We start from the raw sequence: 14022 nt of genomic DNA, 5'->3' as shown, positions 1-14022 counted from the left end.
ACTCCATTCACGTCCATGTCATTAAAGTGCTTCACAATCAGCATACATCCCAGCACCCATCGTAGTGGTACACCATATTGTCATATCATTCAAGGCTTTAGTCCAGTCATGCGTCTTGAAAAGTGTCGGGTGGGGTGATTCATGCTTCTCAGTAAAGTAGTTTGCAGCAGGTTCCGAGTCCCTCCAGCTGGAATGAGACATTCTCCTGGTGGGGAGACAGAAAGAACTTGTCGAGGAACGTGTAGGTTTCATGGTGTAATGGCGAGCACTCTGGACTTTGAATCCAGCGATCCGAGTTCGAATCTCGGTGGAACCTTCCTGTTGGTGATTTGACAGTTGACAAATTTAGGACGTGCAATTTGAAAGGCCGGGTTTCTTGCCATAGTTGGGGATGTGGTGCTTTGTTTCTCCGTTCATTTAGTAACACCAGCCTGTCCTTTGTGCGGCTAAATCAGCAGAGGGCAGACTGGTGCTGTCTGGACCTGTCAACCAGAGTGTTTTGTGGAGCGTTCTGGTCAACTACGTAGACAGTGTTAAATAACAGAGTCGACAATCAGCAGTCCGGTTTCCGGATACAAGCAGTTTATTGATATCCCTGCAGAGAAACGGCTCAAAGACATTTCCAGTGAGTTATAGACTGTTGTGGGTTTTACACAACAAATGCAGCGACACAATCTGAACTTTCAGCTTCTTGGTGTTCACAACATTTAACACTTCCTGCCAGTGAAAAGCCACCGACCCTGTTCACCTTGGTAACCATGTTGCATCAGCTGCTTGTCCAATCCAATCCAGTCATTATGACAATTCTTCTCGTTCCGCTTTGGAAACTATCCCAACCTTCTTCACAGGGTCAGATTTGGCCAAGTTCGACTCTGATACGTCCTGGTGTCCTGTGGTGAGGATGTAGTTCCTTGGTCTGTGGATCTGCTGTTGTCGTGGTGATCAGGTGCAGAGGGAATCCAGACACATCCTGAACCCGTATTGTCCCTCTCTCTTTTTGTACACCGGAGATTTTCTCTTCACATTCCCCATTAATCCTCTGACCTGTCCGGTGAGTTTGTTAGTGTCTCTGGTCGGCATTCACTTCACACCGGACTTCTTCCACACTTTGCCTCACAAAACCAGCCTGAACCACATTTGCACAGTGCTGCTGTATAATCACAGGGGTCTGGGACAGCTGACCCTGCAGATGCTCCCTGTGACTCTGTAACTCTGATACCCTCGCATCATGCGTGAGGATAATGTCACAAACTCACTTATCGTCATTATACCACAGTGTCGGTAGTCCTGAGTGATGTCCACGCTGACACGTGATAGCATCTTCATTGCTCCACAGGGGGATAAGTTTCTTGTGAACTCAGCCCAAGGGTACAAGGTTGGGCCAGGAAAAGCCATCAGCATTTGCGATGGTTCCATGGTGAAATGGTCAGCACTCTGGACTCTGAATCCAGCGATCCGTGTTAAAATATCGGTGGAACCGGTTTGCTGTCAAGTGCTGTGCTGCTCTTGCGGGTGCGTGCAGAGGTTGTGCCTCCGAGCATCCGATGAACCAAAGCAGCCATCAGAGATTTCGCTGCAATTCGTTTCAGTCAAGGTCTCATTCTAACTCCATTTTTGCTGAGATCGTTCCCTTCTTGGCTGATGTCGTTTATTCTTGGCTTGGGTTTGCACCCGGTGACAAGCCCATCTCAGCAGAGTGAAAATGCTTGAGGGTGTGCATGTTCCATGGTGTAATGATCAGCAATCTGGACTTTGAAGCCAATGACCCGAGTTCAAATCTCGCTGAAACATTAATGCTTGTTGGCAAATTGGTAAATATTGGGCATGCAAATTGACAACCTGGGATTGTTGGCATAGATGAGATTGTCGCTGTTTGGTCTCGATGTTAATTAAGAATCTGAGGCCAGACATGTTGTGCTGTTAGATCAGCAGTAGTCAGGTTTGCTGCTGATGGCGTCCAGAGATGTGAACAATTGTGTTTTGCTCAGTGCTCTGGTGTACTGTGTGGACAGTGTTAAACAGGTTAAAACCTGTCTACGCTGCCCAAGGTATTGCCATGAGCAAATGAATAATGATGAATATTTGGGATATAATTCTGCTGAAGAGATGGATATGAACAGTCAATCAGCAATTTCTTAATCTCTCAAACACGTTCCGACGTAAACTTCCTTTCTCGGTTTGCTACCCAGTTCTGTCAACTCGGAGAGAAAGGTCTGGTGTCCTCTGACCACAGGGGAATAAGCTTCTTACTTCCTTAGTCGAAGTATTCAGTATTGGGCCAGGAAAAGCGTTCAGCGTTTTGTGTGGTTCCATGGTGTAATGGTGAGCACTCTGGACTCTAAATCCAGCGATCCGAGATCATATCTCGGTGGAACCTGTTTGCTGTCAAGTGCTGTGCTGCCCTTGCGGATGCATGCAGAGGTTGTGTCTCTGAACTTCTGATGAAGCAAAGCAGCCACCTGAGCTTTCGTTGCAATTCGTTTCATTCAAGGTCTCCGTCCAACTCCATGGGTCCTGAGGTCGTACATTTTGCAGGTTTGTCAGGATTAAACGATCAGACCAAGAAGAAGTCGAGATCCATGAGAATCTTTAAGAAATTCAGTCCATCCAATTGGAAACAGACTGAGGAGAAGAATTGAAGCCATATCGGACAGTCAGTTTGATTACTTACAATGTGGTATATTGTGTGAGGTGAGTTTATGACATTATCCTTGTGCATGATGGGAGGGTATCAGAGTTACAGAGTCACCGTGAGCCTCTCCGTGGTCAGGCGGTCCGGATCTCTGTGGTTATACAGCAGCGCTATGCAAATGTGATCCAGGCTGGTTTTGTGATGCAGGTTTCTCGAGGAAGTGCTGTAACCTTAAGGATCCAAAGATTCTGAGTGATCGCTTTTGGAATCTATGTGTGGAGACATGGAAAATGTGCAAGGTGTTATTGAACACTTAGCCTCAGTATTTACCGAGACGTCGGACCTGGGAGCGGGTTGCTTCAGGGAAGAGAACCGTAGTATTACGAAACATGTGAACATTACAAAGACGAAAGTGTTGGTGGCCTTGAAGTTCATAAGGTGGATAATCCCTGGTGCCTTGGCAGATCTATCTGAGAATATTGTGGGAAGCAAGCGAGGCTGTTGTTGCATTTCCGGCAGAGATGGTTGTATATTTGTCAGCCTCTGGTGAAGACTGGAACCTGACTTTATTTCAGATGGGCCACAAGGACAAGCCAGGGAACTACAGGCCGGTGAGCCCAACATCAGTGATGGGAAAGTTTCTGAAGCGTGTTCTGAGGGACAGGATTTATTTGAATTTACAAAGGCAAAGACTGCTCAGGGTTAGTCAGCAGCAACACACAAAACGCTGGGGGAAATAAGCGGGTCAGGCTGCATCCGTGGAGGAAAATGAACAGTCGACGTTTCGGGTCAAGACCCTTCATCAGGACTGGAATGAAATTGAGGAGATGGTGAGTATAAATAGGTGGAGGGGAGCCTGCAGGTGTTAGGTTGATCCAGGTGAGGGGGTGATAGGCAGGTGAGGGAGGGGGAGAGTGGGAATGATGTAAGAAGCTGGGAGGTGGTAGGTGGGAGTGACAAAGGGTTGAAGATTATGGGATCTGATAGGAGAGGACAGTGAACCTTCGGAAGGAGGTGGGGCGAGGGACCGGTGGGAGAAATGTTTGGGTGATGGGCAGATGGAGAGGGTGGGGGTGTGAAAAAGAAGGGTGAGGGGAGCCGGTGGGATCAGAGAAAGGAAAGGGAAGGGGCCGATGGGAGGGTTACCGGAAGTTTCAGAAATCGATGTTCATGCCGTCAGGTGGATGGTCAGCCCAGCTTTGTGTGCGGGAAATTCTGCCTCACAATTTTAATTGAGTTTTTTGAAGAGGATTGATGAGGGCAGGGTGGGAGATGTTGTCTTCAAGGACTTTAGTTGTGATGATATTGAGTGGACCCGTTCTAGGGTCCTAAACTTAAGCCAAGACCTTAAGTCTTAAAGTTATACGTGTCTACTATGCCTTCACTTTCAGGAGAACATACTGCATCAACCTCTACTGCAAAGACTAATTTACTGAACATTCTCTTTTCTGAAGGGGTTCACCTATCTATAATCACTCTTTCGAGCGGTGGGTCCCCCTCCCAACCAAGCATGAGATCCTTCCAGCTAACGAAGCAGAACACACAGGGTTATTTTTTGTTAAGTTGAACACATTAATTTTGAGGAATAATTCCAACAGAGATTGTATTTCTACAAAGGATTTCTAAACAGAAGTAAAATTCTTACAAACTAGAAAAACATCCCAATGAGTGTCAGGGCAACGTGTCATCCGTCGCAGAAAGACGGCTCTGGGAAGGGATCGTCCTCGGGTTGAGGCTGAGGAGTGGGCTCTCTGTCTGCATCTCCGGAACCCCTCCCCACCCTCACTGCCTTCTAGTGTTTCCGTCTGTTTCTGCCAGTCCTCCATTAACGAGCTCACCTGCGTGTGATGTTTCCCAAACCGCACTGAACAGTTCAGACGGCAGGAAACTTGGCTCAACCTTGCTCCTTCTGATTAGGTTACCGTCTCAGTTAAGTCAACAATTGGCTTCCTGAGCCGGGACATTATTGTTCCTCAACAAGATGGCTGAATAATACCAGTTAAAAATTAACAATAAACATCGTTGACCTCAAACAGTTTCTTTTGCTGTGCCAAAGAGCTGAGTTTAGCGAAAAGCCTCCTGACCCTGGATGGTGAAAATCCATCACATAATGAGGCCTTTGACAAGGTCCCGCCTGAAAGGTAGGTAAGGAGACACATGGGACTTGACGAGAGAGCTGATTGGGGACAAAATTGGTTTGATAGAAGGATGAGCAGGGTGGGAGTGGAGGTCTGGAGGCCTCTGAGAAACGGTCTGCTGCAGGGATCAGTGCTGGTCCCCTGTGGTTTCTCCTGTATATTAATGATTTGGAAGAGAATGTAATCTGCATCATGAGCAAGTTTACAGATGACAGCAAAACTGGTGGTGTGGTGGACAGTGAGGGACATTGTCTGAGGGCACAACAGGATCTGGTTCGACTGGAGAAGTGGGCAAGGGAATGGCGGATGGAATTTAACTCGGACACCTGCGCAGTGATGCATTTTGGGAAGTTAAACCTGGAAGTTAAACAGCTGCTTCGACAATGACCTTACTTCGATCGTGAAGTCAGAGGGCAGGATGTTCACTGATGACGGGACCATGTTCAGCACCATTTGTGACTCCTCAGATAATGAAGTAGTTCCATATCCAAATGCAGCAAGACCTGGACAATATCCAGGCCTGGGCTGATCACTGGCCAGTGACATTCAGACCACACAAGTGCCAGGCAATGACGTATCAACAAGAGGAAATCCCGCGATCACCCCCTGACATTGCACGACATCACGTGGAGACAATGACCATCAGTCCGTGGAGAGTCCAGCTGGAGGAGAGAAGATACTGGACCTGGTTTTGGGAAATGAGCCAAGCCAGGTGACAGATCTGACAGTGGAGGAACATTTTGGGAATAGTGCCACAACTCAGCACGTTTTAAGATAGTTATGAGTAAGGATAACATCGGATCTTGCTGGGAGGTGCTAAATTGGTGCAGGGAAAATTACAACAGGATAAGACAGGATCTAAGGGCTATTGATTGGTAGAAGCTGCTGTGGGACAAGTCCACATCTGACGTGTGGGAGTTGTCTGAAGACCAGCTGATCAGAGTTCAGGGTCGGCGTGTTCCGGTAACGAGTAAAGGTCAAGGATGGGAGGTAAGGGAACCTTGGATTACCGGGGAGGTCCTAAATTTAGTCAGAAGTAAAAGGAAGCATTCGTAAGGTTTAGGAAACTAACATCAGACTGGGTCCTTGTAAAAGATAAAGATAGCAGGCAAGTACTCAAGCAGGTGATTAAGAAGGCCAAAAGGGGCTGTGAACTATCCTTGGTGAGCAGGATCAAGGAGAATCACAAGGCATTTTATACTCAAGGATAAAGGGGGGAATTTGTGCTTGGAGTCAGGACAAGTGGCTGAGTTATTAAGGGAGTACTTTGTGTTGGTAATTACTGGGTAGAAGGCTTTGGAGGATAGAAAAGGCAGAGTGGGGTATGCCAACGTGCTGATACATTTTGAGGTTAAGAAGGAGGTACTTATCGGTCTTCCGAAAAGCATGAAGGAGGATAAATCCCCAGGGCCTGAAGGCACCTGTCCCAGAATATTGAAAGAAGCAAGTGAGGAGATTGCTGGGGCTTTGGCAAAGATCTTTGTGTCCTCACTAGCAACAGGCGAGGTCCCAGAGGACTGGAGAGTATCAAGAGTTGTGCCTTTGTTCAAGGAAGGAGATAGGAATGATACAGGTAATTGTAGGCCAGTGAGCCTCACGTCAGTGGCAGGGAAGCTATTAGAGACGATACTGAGGGATAGGATTTATGCACATTTGGAAAGGCATGGCCTGCTCAGGGACAGTCATCATGGCTTTGTGCTGAGCAGATCATGCCTTGCAAACGTGATCGAATTTTTTTGAAAAGGTGACAAAGGAGCTTGATGAGGGTTAAGGAAGTTGACTTTATCTACGTGGACTTTACTAAGTCATTTGTAAGGTCCCTCATGCTAGGTTGATTCAGAAGATAAAGACGCACAGGATCCAGGGAGAACTGCAAGTTTGGATTCATAACTGTCTTGCCCCTGGAGAGTAGGGGTGGAAAGCTGTTATTCTGGCTGGAGGTCCGTGACCAGTGATGTTCTGCAAGGATTGGTGCTGGGACCTCTGTTGTGTGTGATGTTTATCAATGATTTGGATGAAAATGTAGATGAGTGGATTAGTACAGTCGCGGATGACACCAAAATTGGCGGAGATGTGGACAGTGTAAAGGACTATCAATGAATACAACGGGACATGGATCAGTTACAGATCTGGGCAGAGAAGAGGCAGATGGAGTTTAATCCGGGCAAGTGTGACGTGTTGCATTTGGGAGGTCAAATGAAACGTCAAGGTATACAGTTAATGGTAGGTCCCTTAATAACTTTGACGTACAGAGGGATCTTGGGGTCCAGGCCCATAGTTTACTAAAAGTGGCAACACAAGTAGATAATGTGGTAACGACGGTGTGTGTGACATGCTTGCGTTCATTGAGTACAGAGTATCGAAGACATGCAGCAGCTGTATAAATCTTTAGTCAGACCACACTTAGAGTATTGTGTGCAGATCTTGTCACCCCATTATAGGAAGGATGTGGAGACTGTGGAGAGGGTGCAGCAGAGTTTCACCAGGATGCTGCCTGGATTAGAGGGAATGAGCTATAAGGAGAGGTTGGACAACCTTGGGTTGTTTTCTCTGGAGCTTCGGAGGCTGAGGGGAGACCTGACAGAGGTTTCTAAAATTATGAGAGGCATAGATACTCTGACATTCAGAATCTGTTCTCCAGGGTAGAAATGTAAGGTGAGAGGGGGAAGTTTAAAGGCAACATGAGAGGTGTTTTTACACAGAGAGTGGTAGATTCCTGGAATGGTTTACCAGGAGTAGCAGTGGAAGCAGGCAGTTTGGTGAAGAGGCTTTTCGATAGACACATGAATATGAAGGGAATGGAGGGATGTGGATGATACACAGGAGGAGGACATTAAGTATAAATCATCATTAAGGTCGGCACAACATCGTGGGACAAATGGCCTGTCCCGTGCTGGACTGTTCTGTGTTCTGTTCCCTCTGATACCGTCACTGAATCTCCCAGTGTCAATACCGTGGGGGATACCATTAATCAGAATCTGAACTGGAGTAAACCCAATGTGGCTGAAGAGCAGGTCAGAGGCGTGAACCCTACAGCAATAACTCACCTCTTCACACCCCAGAGTCTGTCCACCACCGGCAATGCTCCAGTCAGGAACACTCTCCACTTGCCTGGATCAGTGCAGCCTAAACAACACTCGACAGCCCACAGAAAAGAACAGCCCGCCGGATAGGCAGCCCATCCACACCCATTCACTCACTCAACCACCAAGACACAGTGGTAGCAGTGTGCACCATCTGCAGGAGGCACTGCAGAAACTCACCAAAACACCTCAGACAGCACATTACAAACCCACCACCTCTACCAGCTGGAAGGACAAGGGCAGCCGAACCACAGGGAACACCACCCCCTGGAAGTTGCCCTCCGAGCCACACACCATCATGACTTGGAAATAAATCATCTTTCCTTCACTGTCACTGGGTCAAAGTCCTGGATCTCCCTCCCTAACAGCACTGTGGGGGTACACACACCTCAAGGACTGCAGCAGTTCACGAAGGCAACTCCCCACCACCTTCTCAGGGGCAGCTGTGGACAGGCAACTAAATGTTGGCTTAGCCTGTAAGGCCCCACGTCCCTTCAGTGAATATCTGAGCAGAAACACAGTGAATGGCAGGGCCCTGGGGACTGGTATTAAAAAGCCAAACCTTCGGCTACAATACATGGTTCCTGAAAGTGGCGGCTCAAGTAGACAGAGTAGTGAAGAAGGCGTGTGGTGTGCGTGCCCCCATCGCCCGAGGCACTGGGTATAGGACTTGCAACATCAATTTACTGTTGTACTGATCCGGGGTTTGGCTGCACTTGGTAAGGTTCAGTGCTCTTCTGGTCACTACACTGGAGAAGGGAGGGAAAGAAGTAGGAGAAGGTGCAGAAAATATTCACGGGAATGTTGCATGGACTGGAGGATGTGTTATGAAGTGAGATTGGATCTGCTGGGATTGTTTTTCCTGGAGCACAGGAGGCTGAACGGTGACCTTCGAGAGGTTTTTAAAATAATAATGGACATAGATAGGGACAGTGGCCACTGTCTTCTTCACGGAGTAGAGGATACAAGTGTAAGGTGAGCGGGGAAAGAGTTAAAGGGGATCTGAGGAGTAAGTGTTTCACCCAGAGGGTGGTGGTTCCGTGGAACGAGCAGCTAGAGGAAGTGGTGGAGGCGGGTATAGTTACAACATATTTAGGACGTTTGGACGGGGACATGGATGGGAAAGGTTTAGAGGGATATGGGCCAAACACAGGCAAATAGGACTGGATTTGGTCGGCACCTTTTTCAGCACGGACAAGTTGGGCCGAAGGGCCTGTTCCCATGCTGTGTAACTCTACAAATCCATGAAGTGAAATGTCAAGTGAGGACGTTGAGCAGAGGGAGGGACCACCTCCCTGGGCAGGTTAGAAAGTCTCCATGAGTTCAGGATGTGCCTGGATCCCTTCATAATGTGCACCTGATCACCACACAATGGCAGGTCCACAGCTCAATGCCGCCGTATCCTCACTACAGGACACGAGGACTTCTCAGGGATGATCCTGTCGAAATGTGTCTCTGGGCTGTGAATTGGGCCGGGATTACTTACCAAAGGTGAACAGTTGTGTAATGATGTACACCACAAGGTGTGTCAGTACTGCTGGATTTATCCAACGTAGGAATGCTGATAAGATTATGGGAGCACAGGGGTGAGACAGATCGGCTGGTTGAGTGGTGTGGCAACAACAACCTGGCACTCACCGTCAGCAAGACCAAGGTGTTGATTGTGTACTTCAGGAAGTGAATGTTACAAGAACACACACCAGTCCTCACTGAGGGGTCAGCGGTGGCAAGGGTGTACAGCTTCAAGTTCCTGGGTGACAAAATCTCCGAGGATCTAACCTGGACCCTACACAATGATGCAGTCACGAAGAAGGCACTCCAGCATCTTAACTTAGTACAGGGCTTGAAGAAATTTGGTATGTCACAAAAACTCTTGCAAATTTCTACGGATGTACGGTGGAGAGCATTCTGACTGGTTGCATCACCGTCTGGTATGAAGACTCCAATGCACAGGATCGCAAGAGGCTGCAGAAGGTTGTAGACTCAGCCAGCTCCATCACGGGCAGAATTCTCCCGACCATCGAGGACATCTTCAAGATGCAGCGCCTCAGGAAGGCGGCATCCAACATTGAGGACACTCACCACCCGGGACATGCCCTCTTCTCGATACTACCATCAGGGGGGAGGTACAGGAGCCTGAAGATCTACACTCAAAGATTAAGAAACTCCTTCTTCCCCTCCGCTATCAGATTTCTGAATATTCCATGAACCCATGAACACTACCTTGTTATTCCTTTATTTTTACACTAATTATTCAATACCACAACTTGCAAATTGAGTTGACAGAACTGGGGTGGAAAGCGAGAAAGGAAGTCTAGGTTAGAACGTGGTGGAATAGATGGAGGAATTGTGGATTGACCGATAATAGCTACCTTCTTCAATTATATCTCAAATATTAGTCATCATTCAGATACTCGTGGCAACAGCTCGGGCAGAGTAGACGGGTTGCATCCTGCGACCAGACCACTGGATATCGAGCCTGTTGCTTAACACTGTCCACTTAGATCACCAGAGCGCTCAGCAAAACACAATTGTTCACATCGCTGGACCACATCAGCAGCAAGCCTGACTTCTGCTAATTTAGCAGCACAAAATGCCAGGCCTCTGGTTCTTAATTAACATCAAGACAAAACAGCGACAATCTCATCACTTTCAACAATCCCAGGTTTTCGCCTTGCATTCTCTAAATGTACAAACTTGCCAAAAAGCACTAAGGTTCCACCGATATTTTAACTCGAATCGCTGGATTCAAAGTCCTCTTCAAGATTCTGCATTCAAAACCAGCCTGAACTACGTTTGCACAGTGCTGCTGTATAACCACAGCAGTCTGGACTACCAGACCCTGCATATGCTCACTGTGACACTGTAACTCTGATACCCACCCATCCTGTGTGAGGATAATGTCACAAACTCACTTCACATATTATACCACAGTGTCGGTAGTCCTGAATGATGTCCACACTGACACGTTGCTGCATCTTCATCGCTCCACAGGAGGATAGGTTTCTTGCCTCCTCAGCCCAAGGGTACAGGGTTGGACCAGGAAAAGAAGTCAGCGTTTGCTGTGGTTCCATGGTGTAATGGTTAGCACTCTGGACTCTGAATCCAGCGATCCTAGTTCAAATCTCGGTGGAACCTGTTCGCTGTCAAGTGCTGTGCTGCCCTTGCGCATGCATGCAGAGTTTGTGCCTCCGAACTTTTGATGAACCAAAGCAGCTATCTGAGATTTCTCTGTGATTCGTTTCATTCCAGGTCTCAGTCCAACTCCATAGGTCCTGAGATCGTTCCCTTCTTGCAAAGGTCGTTCATTCTTGGTTGAAACAACTTTACACCCGGTGACAAGCCCGTCCAGCTGGAATGAGATGGTCTGATGCTGTGGAGGTGGAGTGACATTGTCTGAGGGTGAGCAGGTTCCATGGTGTAATGGTGAGCACTCTGGACTTTGAATCCAGCGATCCGAGTTCAAACCTGGGTGGAACCTTACTGCTTCTGTTGGTAAATTTCGAACATTCAAGGTGAAAGTCTGATCTCACGAACAGAGATGGGAGTCTCGCTCGTTTGTGAGTGGTTACGTCCTTTGTGCTGATAAATCAGCAGAAGTCGTGTTTGCTGCTGGTGTGGTCCGGAGTTGTGAACAGCAGTGTTTTGCTGAGCGGTCTGGTGAACTGCGTGGACAGTGTTAAATAACTGACTCGACACTCGGCCGTCCGATCTCGATCTCGATCTCAGATCTACGATTTTCACCAAGTTCTAGACTGTTGTGGTGTTTCAGAATAAAGTGCAGCTACACGTCCTTTAGCGGCAGACAACGGGGCTTTGATACATTCAGAATAAACAAAGAAAATACTGCAAATACACAGCAGGTCAGGCAGCATCTGTGAGAAGTGAAGCAGAACAAACGGTTCAGGTCAAACCCTAGGTCAGGTTTGATTTTCATTCATGATTTTGGTACATTTATGTCTGGGATATCACATCCTTTGCCCAGTGTGGGGTAGAGAGATTGTTTAGCTGGTCGGTTGCTCCTCAACTGCGTTGTAACTAGTTTTACAGGTGATAGTCTTTATCTGTATCCTGACCACTGCCCGGGGCTAAAGGTCAAACTGCTCCTGTCACCGTTCTGCACACTCTTCCACAACCTCTGCCTCCGTGATCTATTCACTTCACAGATCATACAATCGTACAGAACAGCAACAGGCCCTTCGGCCCAGAATTTAACCTAGACTTCTATGTCTTGGCAATTCAACTGCTTGTCTCAATGTTTCTTACATACTGTGGATGTGCATCCACCGACCCCTCAGGTCGATTTCCAGATTCCAACCACCATCTGGTGAAGAAAATCCCCCTCAGATCCCACTAAACCTCCTACCTCCCACTTTAAACCTCTGTCCTCTTTGCTTTAGACGCCCCTACAAAAGCAAAACACATACTCACCACCTGCCATATAGATCTTCCTCATAATATTGCCCCACTATGTCAGGGTATAATGATGCAGTTCCATGATGTAATGGTGAGCACTCTGGACTCTGCACCAGCGATCCGAGTTCAAATCTCGGTGGACACTGTTGTCAAGTGCTGTGCTGCACTTTCGGATGCATGCAGAGGTTATGCATTCAAATTTTTGGTGAACCAAACCAGCCATCTGAGCTTTCCTGGTGATTTATTTCATTCAAGGTCTCAATCCAACTCCATGGGTCCTGAGATAGTTCCCTTCTTGGCTGAGGTCATCTATTCTTGGTTTTAAACGACTTTACACCCGGTGACAAGCTCCTCCAGCTGGAATGAGACTGTCTGATGGTGGGGAGGTGGAGTGACATTGACTGAGGGTGTGAAGGTTCCATGGTGTAATGGTGAGCACTCTGGACTTTGAATCCAGCGATCCGAGTTCAAATCTCGGTGGAACCTTACTGCTTGTTGGCAAATTGGTACATTTAGTGCGGCAAATTGAATGGCTGGATTTACTGGCAGAGATGAGATTACAACTCTTGTGTTTTGATGTTAATTAATGACCTCAGGCAGCCTTCTGTGCTGTTTAATCAGTGGAATGCAGGCCTGCTGTTGGTACGGTCCGGTGCTGTGAACTACAGTATTTTGTAGAGTGTTCTGGTGAACTAGGTGCACACAACAGTCTACACTCAGTGTCCAGCCTCATATGTGAGCGGTTTACACGCAGACAAGCGCCGAAACAGCTCACAGACCTTTCCAGTGAATTACAGACTGCTGTGCCTCTGATACAGAAAGTGCAGCCATGCGCCCTATGTGCGCAGACAACGAGGCTCACTGGAACATCCACATCTTCTGCTCCAGATGTAAGTCTTACATCTCTGACAGGGAAAGTATTAAAGGCAACTCTCGGGGACAATATTTCTCCAGACTTGGAATGGCAGGGATTCTTTAGGGACCGTCAGCGTGGCTTTGTACATGGGAAATCCAGCCTCAGTAATCTGACTGAATGTTTTGAAGAAGTAGCTAAGTTTATTCAGGAGGACAGTTCAGTGGACGTTGGACTTTAGTGAGAATTTTGACAAGGACCGGCGTTATAGACTGATCCAAACGTTTCGAGCCCATGCGACCTAAGGCAGGATGGATCCAACATTGACTTGGTAACATTAGGCAGGGGCTGTGGGAGGCTTTGCATTTCTGACAGTAAGTCAGTGACCAGCTGTTATAGAGTCATTGTGTTGTACAGCACAGAAATGGGCCCTTCGGCGCACCACACACGTGCCCATCCACACTAATCCCATCTGCCTGCATTAGGGCAGTGTCCTTCTATGTCAGTCTGTTAGGTGTTTCTGTAAATGTCCCTTCAATGTGGTGCTGGTCTGATTCAAAACTCTCCTCCAGTAGGGCGCTCCGATATCACACACTCTCTGTGCAAAAACTTACCCCTTAGGTCCCCTTTAAACCTCCTTCCTCCCAACTCTTGTTGTTGATCCCCAACCTTGGGAAAAAGATTCTGACCATCCACACTTTTTCTGCCTCCCATCATCTTATACACCTCTATCAGGTACCTCTCAGCCTCCTTCACTCCAGGGAAAACCAGCCCAGCCTCTCCAATCTCTCCCCTAACTAAAGTCCTCCAATCCAGGCAACATCCTGTTGAGTCTCCTCTACACTCTCTCCAGTGCAATCACGTCCTTCCTACATTGTGGAGACCAGAACTGCACACAAT

The 14022-nt window shown here is 47.6% G+C and overlaps 4 non-coding genes across 4 annotated transcripts; all 4 read left to right on the top strand.

The window, feature by feature from the left end:
* The first annotated feature begins 244 nt into the window (after positions 1 to 244).
* On the top strand, positions 245 to 316 carry trnaq-uug (transfer RNA glutamine (anticodon UUG)). The gene has a single exon. It is a non-coding gene; the product is annotated as a tRNA-Gln (tRNA).
* Positions 317 to 10919: 10603 nt separating this feature from the next.
* Positions 10920 to 10991, top strand: trnaq-cug (transfer RNA glutamine (anticodon CUG)). The gene has a single exon. It is a non-coding gene; the product is annotated as a tRNA-Gln (tRNA).
* Positions 10992 to 11262: 271 nt separating this feature from the next.
* trnaq-uug (transfer RNA glutamine (anticodon UUG)) lies at positions 11263 to 11334 on the top strand. Its single transcript has one exon. It is a non-coding gene; the product is annotated as a tRNA-Gln (tRNA).
* Positions 11335 to 12683: 1349 nt separating this feature from the next.
* On the top strand, positions 12684 to 12755 carry trnaq-uug (transfer RNA glutamine (anticodon UUG)). Its single transcript has one exon. It is a non-coding gene; the product is annotated as a tRNA-Gln (tRNA).
* Positions 12756 to 14022: the final 1267 nt, after the last annotated feature.

The sequence above is a fragment of the Pristis pectinata genome, chromosome 37 (genome assembly GCF_009764475.1).
Source record: "Pristis pectinata isolate sPriPec2 chromosome 37, sPriPec2.1.pri, whole genome shotgun sequence".
Classification (NCBI taxonomy): Eukaryota; Metazoa; Chordata; class Chondrichthyes; order Rhinopristiformes; family Pristidae; genus Pristis; species Pristis pectinata.
Note: the sequence above shows the minus strand (reverse complement) of the source record. Positions and strands in the feature narration are given on the sequence as shown.